Source organism: Marmota monax, unplaced genomic scaffold, assembly GCF_021218885.2.
Source record: "Marmota monax isolate L192 unplaced genomic scaffold, Marmota_monax_Labrador192_F-V1.1 WCK01_AAM20220418_F8-fsc00001, whole genome shotgun sequence".
Taxonomy (NCBI): Eukaryota; Metazoa; Chordata; class Mammalia; order Rodentia; family Sciuridae; genus Marmota; species Marmota monax.
This window is the reverse complement of record NW_026693777.1, coordinates 15828139-15847459: the sequence shown is the minus strand read 5'-3', so window position 1 is coordinate 15847459 and position 19321 is coordinate 15828139. Positions and strand designations below refer to the sequence as shown.

The 19321-nt window shown below is 38.8% G+C and overlaps 1 protein-coding gene across 1 annotated transcript in view; it reads right to left on the bottom strand.

Moving 5' to 3' along the window:
- The window catches only part of Gng2 (G protein subunit gamma 2), a 119261-nt gene extending 110814 nt beyond the window's left edge, over nucleotides 1-8447 (bottom strand). Inside the window, exon 1 of the mRNA XM_046461384.2 lies at nucleotides 8369-8447. The gene's annotated coding sequence lies outside the window, so the exon portion shown is untranslated. The remainder of the gene's footprint in view (nucleotides 1-8368) is intronic.
- Between the last annotated feature and the right edge of the window lie 10874 nt (nucleotides 8448-19321).

Sequence of the window (19321 nt, the reverse complement as noted above, 5' to 3'; positions counted from 1 at the left end):
CTGCCTTTTCTCCATAAGTCTTCCCTTTCTCCAGCCCCATTGCTCCTGGTATGCAAGCCTCAATTCTTTGCCTGGTATGGAGAGCCTTCCATGTGTCACCTATCTATACACCAGCCTCACTGACTGCTGCCACCCATGTCCATCTTCACAGCAGGGTCTGGTAAGATCCATGTTCCTTTCTCCTCTGCACCTTAACACATGCTATTCTTGTTCCTCCATGGTGTCTGCTGGTAACCCCTACTATCCTTCAAGACTCAGCTTTTCTCAGAAGCTTTCTCTGACCCGTAAGCAGAGCCAGTTTTGACCTCTGTAAGCACATGGTGACCTACTTGACTGTCCCTCCATTTCAGCACCAATTGTTTTAATGATTTGATATAGGTCCATCTCACCCTTTAGTATTTGATCCCCTGGAAGTAAGGGCCATGTGTTGTTCACCTTTGCTGTGTGTGACTACCTGACATAATATTTCACAGATGTTTATATATTGAAAAGACATAATTGGCAGAAATTCCAAAGTGCTTTTGTATTTCTTTGGGTGCCTAGGGAACAGGAAAAAAAAGGAAGTCTAAAATGAGAAGTTGGTCATGGGATAAGAAACAATAATCCCTCTATTTTTATTTATTTATTTTTTTTTTTTGCAAATGGCCTGAAGAAAACTATGCCACATTCATGCCCAATTCTGAATATTTGTTATTTGGGCAACCCTACAGAATTCTGGGGCAATTTCTGGCTGCATTTCTGCATCAAATTGCTTACAAACAAGCACAGTCTCACAACAGAAAGGTAATTAAAAAAAAAAAAAGCTTTAAAAGAAATAAAAAAAAATAAAAAGCTAGTCTTTCCTTGCATCTATGGAGGAAATTTAAAGAGGCCAATTTATAAGCCAGAAATACTTCTTTTCACATCTCCTCTGTACTTTCCAATCTTTGTCACCTCACAGCTGTCCCAGAACCCCTCTTATGCCAAACTCATATTCTCTCTCTAATCTTTTGGCAATACTGTTCTCATCTTCCCCCTCCCTACCCTTTTCTCTCTCTCCCCCAGTTATGCCCAGCTAGTTCTTTACTCTTTTGATTGACTTGCCTTGTCTATGTGATCCCCTCCCACTCTTCCTTCCACATCTCAATCATGGTCTTTCTCTCCCTTTTTCATTCTGTTGTCTCAGAAAAGAACCATAAATGGTGCCAGTAAACCCATTCCTTCTGTGCATGTATGGTGGTAAGGAAGTAAGACTAAAATGGGAATAAGAGTTCATATGCTAATAAATCTTGTTCACTCATATACATTGATGATACACTTAATGACTTGCTTAATTGCTGTACCATATTAATGAAGAATTAATAAATTAATCATTAAATTGTCATTTTATCATACACACACACACACAAAAAAAAAAAAAAAACAGACTTGCAGGCATTTTCTTGCATCAGCTAAAGGGAGTAGAAGCCCCTCTCAAGAGTTAAAAAAGGCATCATTGCCTTGATCTGTGTCACTGGATCGTCCCTCCTCTAGACATCTGAGCCTGCCCCAGCTGTCAGGAGCCAAAAAGACTGAATAATATTTGGTTTAAAGAGAGTGAGGGTTGGGGCCGAGCTAATCTTTCTTGAGAGTGAGTTGCTGGCCTTTACTAATGAAAAATGTCATTCTCTGCTTCTGTCCTACAAAAGTTGGTAGGACAAGGAGTGTGAGGAATGAGGGCCAACTCTTCCTCCAGAAAGAGTGTTAGAACCAGGAGTTCTCCTATCCATTAGGGCTAACTAGGGGGCTAAGTGGAAGACTGTGGAGCCCCCAGACTCTTCTCTGCTTTTGCCTGAATGTCACACATGTGTGTATTGTATTGCATACTTTCAACCCTAGGGAGGGTATCAGTGATAAAGGAGCTCAAGAAACTTGCTTTTCTAACATCTCAGGGGAAAATAATTACAAGTGCAGTTGAGAAAGGAAGGAATGAGTGAGGAGTCCATGGGTTGATGGAAGTTGGTTAGAGGACAACTGAGTATGAAGTGTGAGGTCTTGCTGAAAAGGGCACTGGACTTAGAGGGACATAATAAGACAAAAGGCAGGAGAGGGGCAGGCAGGCAGAACCTAAGCTGCAAATATAAGAGAGCCATTGAGGCATGAATGAGGATCCAAGGGGGTAGATGCTCCCCACCTGTGGGCTTCCTGCCATGTGTCTAAAGTTCTAGACTTCCCCTAAGTGGGAAATGTCCCCAACCCTCTATCCACCAGCAGAAATGGGAGCAGGTCTACTGAGTAGAATCAGCTGAAAACATTTAAAGCAAATGCATCATAAAAACAGAAACAGTAATTCAGTGAACTGAAACTTGTCCCCTCTAAAAAGTCTCTGAAGATCAATATAGAAATTCAGGGACAACAGGAAACGAGTAACAAGATCAAGAAGAGGGAGTCAGCAACAAAGTGTGGCAGAGGTTAGAGAACATTGTGCACTAGCAGAGCCTTGGAAAAACAATCCTTTATAAAGAGTGTCAGAATTAAAGGATATAAATCAGTGCGATTAATATCACACAAGTAAATCATTTTGAAGCGTCTTGAAAGAAAAGCTATGCAATAATAACTCCAATCATTTGCAGGAAAGGCAGAAAGGCAAAACTTGATTTTTTTTTTCATGCCAAATATGCAGACTAGACAGGGTGATATATTTTGACAGTAAATAGGTTGGCACAAGAGGCTAGGGAATTAAAGGAAATGTTTGAAGGCATTTTATCTTTGTGCCTTTGTTGATTTCCCTACTGTAAAGAAAGGGTAATCGATTTTCATAGATTTACTTATGACCTTGATTCCTGACCCTCCCCTGATTTGTTTTTCACCTATGTTTTAGAATTTCAGAAACAGAACCATAGGAATCCAAGGGGATTGCCGAGTAAGTGTGGGCTGGTGAATGTATCTCCTCTAGCAGTGCCCCCTAGAGTTTAATAACTGGACTTAGCCCTTGCTGAGTCCTTGTCTTCCTGGGCCAGGTCTCCCATCTCTGCATATTCAACACCTTGCCCTGGACTTGACACTTTGCATGAGATCAACATGCATTAATTATATTCAGCTGAATCTAAGCAATTAGGCCCCATGGAAGAAAGTCAGGTATTATTGATCATTTTGAAAATACATGAACACTCATTTTTATAAAATCAGATAAAATTCTAAGAGAATTAGCAAGCAACCAACCAAGAGTACTTAAATATTACCAAAAATATCTTTAGGAGTCAGAAAATGAGAAGAGGATGTGGCAAGGAGGAGAAGGTAATATTGATTTTGGAAAAAGAAAGACCCCAAAGTGATAATATTAAGCCATTAGAAGAAATCTGTTCTTTACTTAGATGATAATGAATCCCACTATATGTAAAAAGCTCTTCTAAAGGGAAGTGTTTTCAATTGATTGCTTTTTTTGCAAGTCTGTAAACTTGGAAGGTACATTTTCAGTAATGCAAAACATTAGATATAACTTCCCATGAAGTGTTGCCAAAATGATTTCAGTTATTATAATAAGAAATTATTCAACATTCTTTAAGTCTTACTTATGTGATTGCATAGGGAAAGTTCAACAGAGAAGTGTGTGATATACAGTAAATTTAGAAGTCTGAAATTATTGACTTGGCAAAATTTATCTATAAATAAGATTCCTTAGTGAATTGCTATTTTTACTGTTTTCTAAAAGAAAATGGCTGGGCTAGGAATTCCTTCTTCCACAAATCACCTTTTATTTATCTCGGTTGTAGCTCATATCATAAGGCATTACTATTGCCTGTTTACCTTTCTCTATCCTCCTATGTAAAATGCTAGAATACACAGGTAATGTCTTATGCAGAGGTGATACTCTGGTTCCTTGTACAGTACAAGCGCACAGGACATAATAAGCATGTAATAAATATTGTGGCATATGCAAATACACGCAAAGTTACAAGTGAGGCACAGAGATTAATTTCAGGAGGGGTACTATCAGCCAAATGTCTATCTGTAGGTTAACTTGTAAATCATAAACATGAATAAAGTTCTACAGTATCTTGTTAGTGTAGCAGATTATCAATTACAAATTGCCATTTATGGTTATGTTTTCAAATGAAGAATAGGTTACATGCTCAAGACCAGTTATTGTCATTGACTCCCTCCTACTCCGAATTACTGAAATCCACCCAGATTACAGGCAAATCATTTGCTTACTATTAAAATATTAATGTATACTCCTCATAATGCTCTGCTTTCAGAGTTTTGCATCTAGAAAGACTTATATTAACTGAAAATTGACAGTATAAATATGAATAAAATAAAAAATAACCAAACCATATGAATACACTTGGCACAAATTTGAAAAGAATGAAAAATTATATTACCTATACCCTCATTTAAGGATTGCCTGTAACAATTGTTTATATCTGAAGGATGTAGCAGTAATAACCACAGGTGATATAGGGAAGAGAATAAAATGTTCATACTGATAGCTTGAGAAAAACAAGATCCCAAGAAATAACATGTTCAACACAGATGGATTTACTCAAAATATTAGCAAGATGTATCTCTTTCTTACTCTGTATTAACAGTCAAAGGAAATTCTTCAAAGATCCATCATCTCTAACAATCATCAGATGGGGAAAAAAAGAACCTTTATGCCACTAAATTTCTAGGCAGGTAAATAGTGCTTACCTTGATCAGCCAGGGTCATTTTTAAAAATATTTTTATTTGTTTTTTTTTTAGTTATACATGAAAATAGAATGTATTTTGACATATTATACATATATGAAGTATAACTTCCAATTCTTCTGGTTGTACATGATGTGGAATTACATTGGTTGTGTATTCATATATTCACATAGGAAAGTAACGTCTGATTTATTCTACTATCTTTACTATTCCCATCCCTCTCCCTTCCCTACATTCCCCTTTATCTAATTCAAAGCACTTCTATTTTTCTGTACCCCTTGCCTCTAGTGTGAGTTAGTATCCACATATCAAAGAGAATATTCAGACTTTGTTTTTTTGGGATTTAGCCAGGGTCTTGATAGTACCTGATACATAGTAAGGATTCACTAAATCTTTATTAAATGAATGAATGAATCTACTATGATAACAGAACCTCATTACTCCTGTTGATTATATAAGATGAGTTTTATCAATACTAAGAGTCACAAATTCTGGTTGTGGTATAGATGGTGGAACTAGGTGCCCCTCATTGACAGCAGGCTTTATGATGAAGCCTTCCATGTACCTTTGGTGTGAAGTGGTAAGCTTGTGTGCATGCCAGCAAGTCATATCTTTTGATGACGAGGCTCTCTCCCCCATTCCAAGGGAAACTGCTTCATGATGTAAGTGACTGGTTTTTCCCATTTGGTGTCATGGAAGATGCTAATTTGTAATATACCTTTGGGGGCTGATAGAACAGAAAAATCACCCTTCCACCAATACTAGATTTGGGTATAGATGTTCCTAAGGCCACCGTCACCTTCTTATAACCAACCAAAGGGAATCACATTGTGTTTGGAGTCCACACCAAGAGATATTTTCTACTGTGATTGTTTCTTTTCCTCTGATCATCAATAACCATAGGACAGTAATAATTTTTTGTTTCATATGTGCCAGAGAGGACAAGAAATTTTCACAGGAATGAACAGAAGAGGAAATATACAGGAGAAAATCAGGAAAGAAAGGTTTATTTTTCTCATGAGTGCCAATTTTTAAATAAGATCTCTAAAAGGATAACTTAAATGAGAACTATATAAACAAAAGGCAATTTAATATAATTTTATTTTAAGGGGGAGAAATATAACAACTTGCTTTTTAAATTCAGTTAAAGAAAAAGGAAAGAAAGCACAAAACCAAAACAAAACCTGAAAGGAAAATAAAAGAAACCGAGGAGGGAAAATTGACCAAGAGATAAAAATGTTGCTTGCAAATCTCCAAAAAGCAAAATCTAATTCTGAATAGTATTACCCTTTTTTTTTTTTTTGGAGGTGGGGGCCGGGGGAAAAAATAAACTTTTACTTTAAAAACTGTAGGGATATTACTGGAATTAATCATTTGCTTTTTCTCTAAAATAGGATTTAATTTGGATATAATTTATATATTCAATATGCAAATATTTATTGGAAGTTTATTAGGTGATAGTGGGAGACAAAACAGAATAAAGTCATATTTCATGGAGTTTACATAATAGGGGAAATCATAAAATAAATAATACAATAAACCTATAAATACACAACTAAACTCCATGAAGAAAAACAAAACAGAGGGAAAGGCAACATCATGGTAGGAATGCATACAATATTTTAAGTAGAATGATCAAAGAAGGATATTGGTTACTCTCTGATTTTTTTTTTCTTTAATCTGCTTATTCCCCCACATTTTAAAATTCATTCTTAGTTCTTCTTTGTTCTGTGTCCAGGGTATATTTAAGATGGCCCCCAAGTAATCTCAGCTCCTGCTGTTCATATCCCTTGGGTGATCTCTTCCCACATTGACTCTGATCTGGTGGCCAAAGTGACAATGTGTGGTTTTCAAGGCTATATTAAAAAAGGTACAATAGCTTCAACTTTGGCCTCTAGGATTCCTCATTCTGGAGGAATCCAGGTACCATATTGGGAGGATGCTTAAGCAGCTGTACAGAGAGGCTCCATGGAAAGCATTTTGTATCTCCTGCCAATAGCCAGCAACCACCAGAAAGCCCTATATATAAACCACCTTGGAAATGGAGCCTCCAACCCAAGCAAGCCTTCAAATAACTACATTTTGACTGAAGAATCTCAAGTGAGAGAGGGGCTGGGAATACCAAGATAAGCTGTTTCCAAAATTCTGATCCACAGAAACCATAAGAGATAATATTTATTATTTCAAGCTACTGTGTCAGGGGATACTTTGTTATGCAATAGTACTATATCACCCTGTCTCCTTCAGCCTCTGGTTTCCATCTGTGTTTGGCTGATGGGCAGAAAGTGAGGTCAGTGAGTTCCTTAGCATTTTGCTCTGGTCTTTGTTTCCTTCCACAAAACCACAGCTCTTCCGGGCAGCCCTATGGGTCTTCAGGACTGCAGCTGTTTGCACTGATGCAACACTAACCCCTTCAAGCCGAGGTGTGGTGTCAGATCTTGCTGTTGGTTTTCTTAACTCTGCACACACCCCTTGTAACTAGTTAGTTCATTCTCCTAAAATTGCATGCCTTTTATTTCTAGGATAATACAAAAGTCTCCCCGTAGGAAAGGATATTTGGACAGAGACCTGGAGGAAGTGAGAGAGGGAGGCCTCCAAATATCTAGGGAAGACTGTTCATCAATTGCAAAGCCCCTAAGATTAGCGGGTGTGTTCAAGGTACACAAGGAGGTCAATGTATGTAAAAGGGAAAGCAAAAATAGGAGAGAGCTAGCGTATGAGGATGGGGAGGTAGTCAGGGGCCACATCAGATAGAATTTTGTGGATCGTTGTTATATTCTGAATGTGATGGATAGCCATGGGTGGGCTGGGAAACCATCAGAACAGGGCATGAAATGCTCTGACTGGCATGGTAATGCCAGAATATAGGCAGACAAAATGAAAACCAGAACATTCAAGAGGCTTTTCAGAATTTAGAAAGGTGATCGTGGCTTGGTTTAGGATGACAGATAGTAAAGGCAAGGAGAAGAAATAGGTTCAGGACTGACTTTCAATCAAGGCCCAAGAATTTGCTGCTGAAATGAATGTGAGGGAGAAGAATAGGAGGAAAAAAGGCTCTGAAGTGAATGACAAATGATGGAGCCAGGTTCTGAGATGAAAACAGAGGGGTTGCAGGGGACCCTTGTGGGGAAACAGGAGAAGATCACAAGTTTGCTCATCTAGACTATAAAAGAGAAAAAAACCTATAGTTTTTTTAAATAGGAAGATAAGTTATTTTTACAAAAATAAGAATAAAAAAGAAAGAAAAGAAAAACTATACTCATAGGGTAGCTTTCCTATCTCCTGGCATATGAAAGTATTGCCATTAGAAGAGTTTAAAATCAAGCAATGCTTTCTCAATTTCAGTTGAAGGTGTAATCAACTCCTAAAAGTCAGATTATTAAATTCAGGAGCTAAACCTGTTCTGGGGGTCTAGAGCCCTCTTGTCTGTTACCAAACACCATCTACCTATAGTTCAAGGATTCTGGCCCACTGAGGATTTTGTTATTGTGCCTGTAAAAGATAATCTCACTGTTTATCCTCACACGACTTCCTTCTTTTAAATTTGACATCTGACTACCTGCAGCTGTGACAGGAAATGAGACTTAGCAGATACTTCTGCTTCTTTGGGGACAGTACTTTGTGCCCCACTTCCACAGCCTGGGCTCTTCTTACTAAAAAAGTAGAGCTGCACCCCACCCCAATTGAGAGGCACTCTCCTGGCCTCACATTGGTTACCTGCTTTTCCTCCACACACTTGGAGCTTCAGAGAGGATGAGGCGATCCGGCTGGGGCTGGGGCTGGTGCTTGTGTGTACAGACTTCTCCCTTGAGCCCTGCTGTGGAGCCCAAGGCAGTGCTGTGTGCCAGGACAAAAGGCAACGCCCTCCTTCTCATGTCACAGTTGCCACCTGCTCACTCACCCTCACAGTTTAAGGTGTGCTTGTTGACAGCAGTATGCAGGCCCGTCTTGAGGCCAACAGGGGTGTTTTGTTGTTGTTGTTTTGTTGTTTTCATAATGACCTCCGTCTAAAAATTCTGTAGGCTTCCTGGAAGGGACACAGCTTACTGTGATAAAATGGACTTCTCCTCCCTTCCCCCCTCTGGTTACCATGGCAACTCTGAATGACTGATTTCCTGGTTACCATGTAAATGCAGTGGGATCCCAGCCACTGCACCACACAAAGACGTCAGTAAGAATAGTGAGAAAACAAAACAAAACAAATCATGTTTAAAAAGACAATTTCATCGCAGGCTTTCTTTTCTCACACAAAAAAAGAAGAAGGGAACCAACTGTCATTAGAAATAGTGCTCTTCCCGAGGTGGGAGTGAGTGTGTCTCACATTGGAGGAAAAGACTGGAGAAAAATAAAAAGAAAGAAAGAAAGAAAAAGAAAGGGGGGAAATCCTGAGGAGTTGGCATGGAGACAGGAAGACAGATGCCATTCTCAGGTGGCTAAAACCTTTCAGCAATCAGCCGGAGTCCTACTGAGAGGAAATCTGAAATATTTAACTGGAGTGAAAGAATTAAGTTTAGAGTCAAAACAAAACAAAAATCAGGTCTCATAGACTTTTTTAGAATGCTTTTGTTTGTACAATTTTAAAATTAATACTCCATATGTACTCATGTAATGTTCAAATGATGTTGAATTTTTATTTCTATCCAATAACTTTGGAGAACTGACAACAAATGCAGCTATTTTCTATCTTCTTTTTGTTGATTTTTAATGCCCTGATATAATTGTGTGTCAAGAATTGATTAATCCAGATTTCTCTGATTTTCATGTCTGTGTATTATCTGTGTTTAGTAATATCTATGAAGTGCACTTGCATGTGAAAAAATTTTGTAAAACATCATTTTTATTACTCTAAATATATTTTTAAAACTTAAATTGTTGCACTTCCTTGACTTTTCATCATATCTTAGAGTCAAAGGGTTTCAAATTAATGTTTATTCCTTTTTCCAAAATAATACCTTTCTGCCTTTTGACAAATATTTCATACATTAAAAAAATAAAAAAAAAAAACTGATCAGGCAGAATTTCCATAACTTTACTGAAATACAATGAGAGCACTGGTGCTTTATATTAATTGGCAGTTGAATCATAAGGTCATTTTTTAATGTCTGTCTTGTCAAAGGTTGGAGCAGCAATGAGCTCAAGCCTCCCATGTTTTGTAGATATGGAAGGCATGATGCCAAGAGATAAAGTCCCTGAATCCAGATGACTCTGTAGTACAAAGATCCAGCCCTTGTCTGTAACTGCCATTTCTTCCTGTTCTTTTTAGGACTTACCACTCCCCCTTCCTAAAGTCAGCATGTCCCAAACTGGATCAATAGGTATCACAGAGGGAAAAGATCGAGATGGGGGATTCAAAGCTCAAATTATTTTGTAAAATCCTAAGTTCAAGGACATCAACTAGATTTATTTACTACAGGACTTACCAGGGCTTTTGACATTCTGACATCTACATAACCCTCCAAGGAGGGGTTCCCATTGAATATAGTATTTCTCAAAAGTAATTGTCCATTGAGTACCATCTTCACAGAAATGCTCTTAGTTTTTCAGAAGATACTTTGAGAAATGCTGGGCCAAATTTTCTCTAAAATCTAATTATAATTTAAAGCTATATGAATTTTTATTTGTGATTTAAATTTACATAATTTTTAAAAGTTCCATACCATGATCCTTAATGAGCCCATAAACAAATAAAAGCCACAAAAGATGATGTATCTTTTACAATATTTTAAACCTAAGTTTGTGAGCATATGTTTTCATTTTCAAGGTTTTGTTGTACCTTCTATAGGTCTTATAGGTGACATTCCCTAACAATAAAATCCACAAGAGCTCTAACTTATTTTAGTAGAAATTGTGCCAGGGGGTAAGGCGGATGGGTAGCAGAGGGACATGGAGTGATACCTTTTAGTTGGGGTTCACATGAAAGGTACAGTGAATTCTCCTCACAAGGAGCCACCAGTGATTAAGGAGCCCTGAGCCCACTTCAGTGGAAATCTAATCACACCGACCTTTTGTAGAGTGACTTCACATATCCCAGCTAGCCAAGGTTGGGAGAGAGGGGGAGGTTTGGACCAAATGTGCCATGGTTAACCAGACCAGATTGTTTTAGCAAACACAAATGACTAAAGAATTATGACATAGAGTGAAACATTGTTACAAGAGCCTGGTGCCCAGAGGGAAAGGAGAGCTGATGGGAAACACAGTTGGTGGCAGCCATTTGCAAGATAAAATTAGTTCATGTGTTTACCTCAATAGGTTAAATGTCTTCAGTCAAACTGGTTGAGTAGCTGAGACAGCCATGTAAACAATGTGGGAGGATCACAGAGAAGAGAAGAGGACAAACAGGGAGAAGATAAATTTACTTTGCCTGAATTTCCATGAGAGTCCTTGCGACCAAGGGAGCAACTGATATGGTAGCTGAAGGTGCAAGAAGAGAAAGGGGGCTGTGGGGACAGGGGTAACTGGTAGTTTGGAGGCTTGAAATGGGATAGAACATGACTATCTCTGTGAGCCAGAAAGGATTTGGCATAATAGGCTGGAGTGTGTTGATGGGCACATTATGGGTTGCAGAGGTGGGCTGGGGCCAGTTGGGAAGTGCTTCCATGACACTTGAACCAATGTGGAAAAATGAGGAGCCATGGAAGATTTTAGTCGAGGATAGATATGACTAAGTCTGCAATTTGGAAAGACCATCCCATGACCACAAAAGTAGGGTGAAGATGAGAGCAGAGTGGACATACTCCAAATACTTATTTCCATAGCACTTCATGGTTAGGTATCTGAGAATACCTGGGTGGAGGTAGGTAACAGGGAAAGGAGCAAGAAAGAAGAGGTCATGAATCTTCCTAAGAGTAGTCAGCCATGCCTTCATCCAAGCCATTCAGCAACTATTCATTCATATTAACATAGAAGTACCATCTTTTCCCTTTCTTGGCCCTGAAGACCTTCTTTGTGACTTATGGTAAGAAATGCGTTTATTAAAATCACCCGAAATAGTTCAGCTAATTATAACTTAATTGAGTTGTTGGTCTCTTCTGCTTTATAACAATGCTGGTGGGTCTTTTGCTTTGACATTTCAGACTAGTACCTTCATGGCAATAAGATTAGCAGCAGAGTCCTCCCAAGAGGACTTTTTTTTTCAAGAGAATTTTTTTTTCCTCTTACTTCTGGCAAATGACTGTACTTTGTTAAAAAAGGATCACACACAGGCTATCCCTTTGGCCAAATAAGCCAAGCAACCATCTCATTAAATAATGTTGGACCCTGAATAAGTCTGTGACTATTCTGGTGGGACCTCAGGAAAAGCCCCTCCTGCCATAGGACAGTGCTGCCACCCTGCTCCTCAACATTTATGTGTATGTGCAGAGCCCTATGGCTGCTACAAGTGAAGTCCTGCCTGCCATGACAGCTTCAGTAATTGGTGAGCACAACTTTTACAGTTCTAATGGATGTTTGAAAGAAGAAATAAATGAAATGTTTTAGTGAAGATCTGGGAAAGATGTTGGCGCTCTCCCGCTACAAAAATAATATATTAAAATTGGATTTTTATAAAAGTGATTTCAAGACACCAGCTTCAGACTAAAATATTCTAATTGTACTTTCTTTCATGAATCCCTATGTCTAGACCAGATATTATCAGCACAAGCAGAATTGTCTCATATCTGAGAAAGGTTTTTAGTGGCCTGGCTCTGAATAGAAGGATTTTTCAAGGATCTCAATTTCATTATGGTTTAGACTGAGAAAGGGCAAATAAGTATGACATCATGGTTGTCATCTAGTTAGACAAGGAGGCCTTTTAGACAACAGGAAAATAATGTACAATGAATTAAAACCTTCATTAAGCAGAATGTTCAGAGACCTGAAATGTTTTCCTTACCAGGATTATCTGTATTGCTCTGTGAATAATTGACTCATATTAAACATCTTTCATACATATGTTATATATATATATATATATATATATATATATATATATATATTATTCATATATACTTATATTAGTCTTTTTTTTTCCTTTTCTTTCTTCTTCTTCTTTTTTTTTCCAGGCTTGGTGCACACCTGTAATCTCAGCAGCTCAGGAGGTTGAGGCTGGAGAATTACAAGTTCAAAGCCAGCCTCAGCAACTTAGCAAGGCCCTTAAGCAATTTGGTGGGACCCCATCTCTAAAAAATAAAAAGAGCTAGAGATGTGGCTCAGTGGTTAAGCACCCTTGGGTTCACTCCTCTATACAATCAATCAATCAATCAATCAATAAAATGTGTGTGTCTTTTTCATGCATAGTATCTTGGACACAATTTATTCTTCTTTCTGTTGGAGTTTGCACCGTCTGAAGACTGTTGTTAATATCTTGGTTATCATGGTACAGCCCTATAGCACAGAATTTCACTGAACCTCTACCTTCTTATAAATGCTAAAAGATGTGTCTGTCTTTCACAATCTACTTGTCCCTATGGAGTGGTTTTCATATTTACCTTTTTTCTCTTTCTATTCTATTCCTTCCATGTGTTGTTTGCTTCTTTATTTCCTCTTAATATTTCTGTTGAAATATTATTATGGGCTCCAAAACTAGATTATTTGGGTTCAAATCCAGACTCCACAACTTACTGGCTGGGTGGCTTCTCTGTGCTGTAGCATCTTTGTCTGCAAGATGGGGACCATAATCATACCTACTTTAGAGGGTCATTGTAAGGAGTATATGAATATGGAGCAGTATCAGGCTTTCTTTCCAGTGGAGCCTCTAAACATGGGCTTCCCAAACCTGGTCAAAGTCAGAATTACCTGGGAAGGTATTTTACAGTATAGATTTCCTGGGAACACTGCCAGAAATTGACTCAGGAGGGGCCTGATGCTGCTGATTCTCAGAATAACATTTGGGAATCACTGCTTCAAATGGAAGGACAGGTTCTGTGATCCTATTTCCTTATTCTTCTCTTGGCTTCTGATGTCTCAAATGGCAAGTGTCTTGATTTTGTACATTTTGGGCTTTTTTTTTGGTCTACCAAATATATATCTCTATATAGCCATACCTGCAAAACTAACTAATCATAGTATTTTCTTGACTATTTGTGCATTGCCGCAGTCTGGCTGGGCACAATCAGGAGCCACTTGTCAAAAGAAACTAACTTTATTTTTAGAACCACACACGCCAAACAAAACAGCCTCTCAGGAAAAACCCTCAGAGCCTCAACTGCCACCACCGGCTTTCCACAAGCCTCTCTTTCCCCCACAAGCTTCTCTCCATCTCCCACAATCCTCCTGCTCTTGAGGCCGATTGGCTGGGTCACGTGGGCGGAGCCAAAAAAGTCCCCCAATGAGCAGCTCCGTGGTCTGAAAGGGCAGGGAAACAGCCCAATGAGCATCACCGCAGAGGAGCCAATCAGCTAGATGTTGCTGGGGCCGCTGTGAGCCAATCATCAGCCGGCAACTGGAAGTTTGCTGGGGCCCCTTCGGCTGTGGCTCTCAACAGTGCATTTTTGGTTACTCCTTAGAATGTGTCTGTGAGCTCTACTTTTGAGGGAAAAGTTAAAAAGACCACCATTAATCTATTTATTATGTTTTAGCCATTATATATATGTATGATGAAGCTAGTTGTAAGGCTCAGAATACTACACGTCAGGAGAAGATTCAGAGTTGTGTTATTTAATGTAACTAACAGATATCACAGAAAGCAGGGAGCTATCTTCTAGCATGTACTGTAGGAGATATGCTAAAATGCAGTCACTTCGACCTGTCTGAAAGTTTGGGTCACTCTCCCAGTCACTTCAACTGGGGGCAAACCTGTGAAGATAGCTTTCTGCTTTCTTTACACACTCATTGGATCCAAAGCCACTATCAGCTTAAATCAGGAAAAAATATCTGAGGCAATGGGATGAGTGACAATCCAGGCAATAAGGCAGAGAAGCAAAAGATGCAGAGGGCCAGGGGAGATTGGGTGACCCAGTAGAAGGTGACATTTGCAGAAGGGTTAAGTATCTAAAGAGACTGAAAGCTGGATGACTTTGAGGGCTGCACCCAGACAGGAGAACCAAGACTGTGCCCAGAAAGGGGGGGGAAGAGTCAGCCAAATAGGCCAAAGGAGCTGTCGCATTCCACAGCTAAACACTCAGGGTCACTCCAGGTGAACTGGATTGGCACGAAATAATCACATAGAGATAGAGAAATACTTTTGTCTTAGAATCCTGTGACAACTCCTCCCATGGAAAGAGAGAGAGGAACAAGTGCTGAACCCTTTTATTGGGGAGAAGCCATTCAAATGAGGCAAGGGGGAGGATTACAAAGAATAAGTGAGTGTAACTCAACCCCTCTGGGTGCTGCCTACTCCTAGGGCCACGCCTTGTTATCCATTTGAGAGAAAAGCCTGAATCAGACTATAGTGATCTTTCAGATCTCCATAGTGCATCAGGACTTAAACGTGCATGCATTTGGAGTGGCTCCCCACAAGGAGCCATGCCGCAGTCTGGCTGGGCACAAATGCCGCAGTCTGGCTGGGCACACAATCACGAGCCACCACACAGCTTGTAGATTCAAACAGCAACTCTTTATTCCCGAACTCACACCAGCCGTCTACAATCACGTTCTGGGGAAATCCACGTTCTCTGCCCAAATCCACGTTCTCTGGGCTTCTATCTCCAAAATATACTGTCTGAATCCCGTGAGAACTCAAGGGGAACTCAGGCAGCAGGATACGCCCTATTCCCAGCAGGAATAATCTTAAACCTTAAACCTGGAACCTAAACTGGGAACGCCCTAAACAAGATTATCTTAAAACCGGGAACACCCTAATCTGCCTTGGTCCTTGAGCAAGGTCACTTACATTCAATGTCACTGCAACATGTCAGCAACATGGGGTACACTGGCAAGGAAATTGTCATACCTACTTGGCTAATGGCTCCCAGCATCTCCCCCCTTCTGATTAATTAAACAACAAGCAATGTGGCTTAAGGACCGTGCCTGGTAGGTTGTCCAATTCAACATATGGTTCTTACCCGTCATGGGAAAAACTGACCTTTAGGCGTCAGCCTCCTGTCTTAGGTTGATACCACTGCAATTGAATCATACCCGTCACTGACTACCGGTCCAGCATACAGCCATACTTGTGGATAGGTCTATGCACCAGTGGGGGGGTGAGGTTCTTTGCCTCACCTCTGTTGGCCCCCAAATTTGGCCTCGGTGCCAGTGGGGGAGTGAGGTTAATGTGGCTTATGGACCGTGCCTGGTAGGTTGTCCAATTCAACATATGGTTCTTACCCGTCATCGGAAAACTGACCTTTAGGCGTCAGCCTCCTGTCTTAGGTTGATACCACTGCAATTGGATCATACCCGTCACTGACTACCGGTCCAGCATAAGCCATTGGCCCCCAAATTTTAGACCATCACTAGCAGAAGGGAGGAGGATACAGAAATGCCACGACACCAAGCCAATTGACGGCTCCTTGGGAAAAATTGCATCACTGGTGACACCATCAGCAAAGATATGTCAGCACTACCACAATTAACATGGGGTGCGCTGGCAAGGAAATAAAAATTGTATCACTAGTGACACCATCAGCAAAGATATGCCAGCATTACCACAATTCGCTGCACCAAACGATAGTTACATAGTCCAGGCAAGTTCTGCAAGCAGTTCAAAGCAGAGGAATCTATCAATATGTCCATTTCCTCCCCAAAATCTGTCTCCTCCCAAAGTAAGTTGACTCTTTGATTGAGCATTACTTGTTGAGTTCTTCACCGGCACTGAGATGGAGATAGGAATTCTGGCAATGATGCTAAAGAGACATTATCCTGAAAAGAATTATTAAATATAATGAAAAGGAAAGGTGAAAGTAAACAAACAGATCTGTTAACCTACTTTAAAAACAATCCTTAACAGCTTTTTACCTAATTTAAATTAGTAAACAAACATCTGTTAACCACCTTTAAAAACAATCCTTAACAGCTGTTTACATAATTTAAATTAAACGATTTAAATCACGTGAATAAAAAAATAATAATAATTCGGATCCATTTTTTCATGAGCGCTCCTCATACAAGAAATATGGACATACGCACATACAGACATACAACACAAAACACAAGAGTGTACACAAACGTACAACACATAAGAAAATAGTAAAGGCCTTGTAGCTTTACCTAGGTGAAATCTCCATTGCAATGTTTAAAAACTCCACAGTCAAAAAATAAAACTGATCAGAAAAACATTAACCTAGGTTTGTATGAGCTCAAAAAATAAAAATAGAACCTTATGATGTGGAAAAATGCAATAATAAAATAGCTATTGAAAAAAGCATCCTGGTTAATCACTGTCGCAGATGTAAGAATGGCCAAGCTGGAGTTCTGGATATCAACTGTTATGGATTTGAGTCAAATCATCTTCTTTTCGATCTGTAGAAACTGTTTTAGTTAATCTCTCTGGAATCCAAATGGGCTGCTGTTCTCCCTGTGGAAAAACACAAACAGACCCCCGACTCCAGACAATCACTGGGTCAGGACCTTTCCATTGTCCTGTTAGAATATCTTTCCAAAGTACTTTAGGCTTATGTACATTTTTTGGATACATATGCCTTTCTGCAGCACTAAGTCCTGATGAATCTAAATTTTTAAAAGTTTAGAGTAAAAAGCGTTATTTTAAGTTTATCTTTGGGGGATATATACCCCCTTCCAATTCCCTCTTTTTGCTTTAATAAGTATATGTCTGTATCTAATAGTTGTCTTAGCTTTTTGCATTTTCTATCTGTGTAATACCTTACTTGACATTTTCAACCATTTTCTATCTTATTTCTATCTTCTAGTTTTTTTTCTTCCTAAGGTTTTTATATTTACCCTTAGTTGCTTATTTTCCTCCTAGTTTTTTTTTTTTCCTTCCTATTTTGTGGGTTTAAAATTCTTGTCTTCCTACATTTTTTTTATCTTTCTACATCTTCTTTATCTTTTTTCTTTTTAACTTTCTATACTTCTGTCTTTAAAGTTTTTCACTTTAAATTTTTAATCTTCTTTATCTAAGTATCTTTTATCCTAATATCTTCCCATTTTTTTAAAGTAATGCCTTTAAGATTAAGCTTCTTTCCTCCATCATGAAGGCATTTTAACCACCTTTAATTTAACCTTTTAAAGCCTTCCAATTATCATCTATACTATACTTTTAAATGTACTTTTTCACCACCTACAGCTTCACTCTTTTAAAAGAGGGTTAGATTTTGTTTAAATCGCTTGAATGTTAGTTTACATGGCTGCCCTTCAACCAAAGGCTTTTTTTTTTTAACTCCATTGAGAAACTTTGTCTCAATCTGCCATGTACAAATACCTTTTTCTTCTTTCTTCCTTTCTCAAGCTTTTAAAGTAAGTCTAGTTTCCTCAAAATCTTTTTAAATGGCATTTTACAACTTTTTACTTTACCACACAGAGATTATCTCATCTAGAAACATTTCTTTTTCCTTTAACCTTTTATATTAAAATATATTTCCACATCTTGAATCTTTTTCTCTTTTTAAACCATTAACCCTTTTTATAAATTCACATTTTGAAACAACTCTTATAAAATTTCTGATTTAGACAAATTACTCCACTTTAATAAGATGAAAGACTTTCATGTTTTTTATGATACTATAATACTATAATTGAAACCCAACTGAAAATTTTTCTACTCTTTGTATATAAATTACACGATAGAATCTTAACTCTTAGTAACCTTGTTTCAGCAAAGACACAGACCAAAGCAATATTAAACTTTTTTCCATTTACCAATTTATGAAAACACACATAATGTTTAAATATATTACCTTATGGAACTTAATAAGTAAAGAGTACTTGATCTTATATTTAGTGGTTGATATTTTAACACTTTAGCTTTGTAAATTAATCAGATGTCTGTAAAAACCAAGATCTTAGACAAATGTAGTAAACAGAATTAGCCATCTCTTGTTGAAGAAAAATCCTTCTACAGGATACCATGATGGTCCCATTGGTATACTTAATAACTCGTCTTTAAAAGGCCATGTGCTACATTTTTGTATTGTATCAACATATGCCCTAACTGTTGTTGGTCTTACTGGGGTGCCTCCTTCCTCTAACAATTTCTCTTCCTCGGAGGCGAACAACTTCAAATCTTGAGTCAACCATTTTCCCCAGTTTGCCTGAGAAAGTTCTAAGAACAGGCAGCTCAAAACAAAAACAAAATAAATCAAAACAATAACACATTGTTTTTTGAATTGGTCACCCATTCTTTCGCTCTTCCTCAGGGGCGAGCAATTTCACTTACCTCCAGGCTTCAGAAGTTCCCCATACGGGCCACCAAATGCCGCAGTCTGGCTGGGCACAAATGCCGCAGTCTGGCTGGGCACACAATCACGAGCCACCACACAGCTTGTAGATTCAAACAGCAACTCTTTATTCCCGAACTCACACCAGCCGTCTACGATCACGTTCTGGGGAAATCCACGTTCTCTGCCCAAATCCACGTTCTCTGGGCTTCTATCTCCAAAATATACTGTCTGAATCCCGTGAGAACTCAAGGGGAACTCAGGCAGCAGGATACGCCCTATTCCCAGCAGGAATAATCTTAAACCTTAAACCTGGAACCTAAACTGGGAACGCCCTAAACAAGATTATCTTAAAACCGGGAACACCCTAATCTGCCTTGGTCCTTGAGCAAGGTCACTTACATTCAATGTCACTGCAACA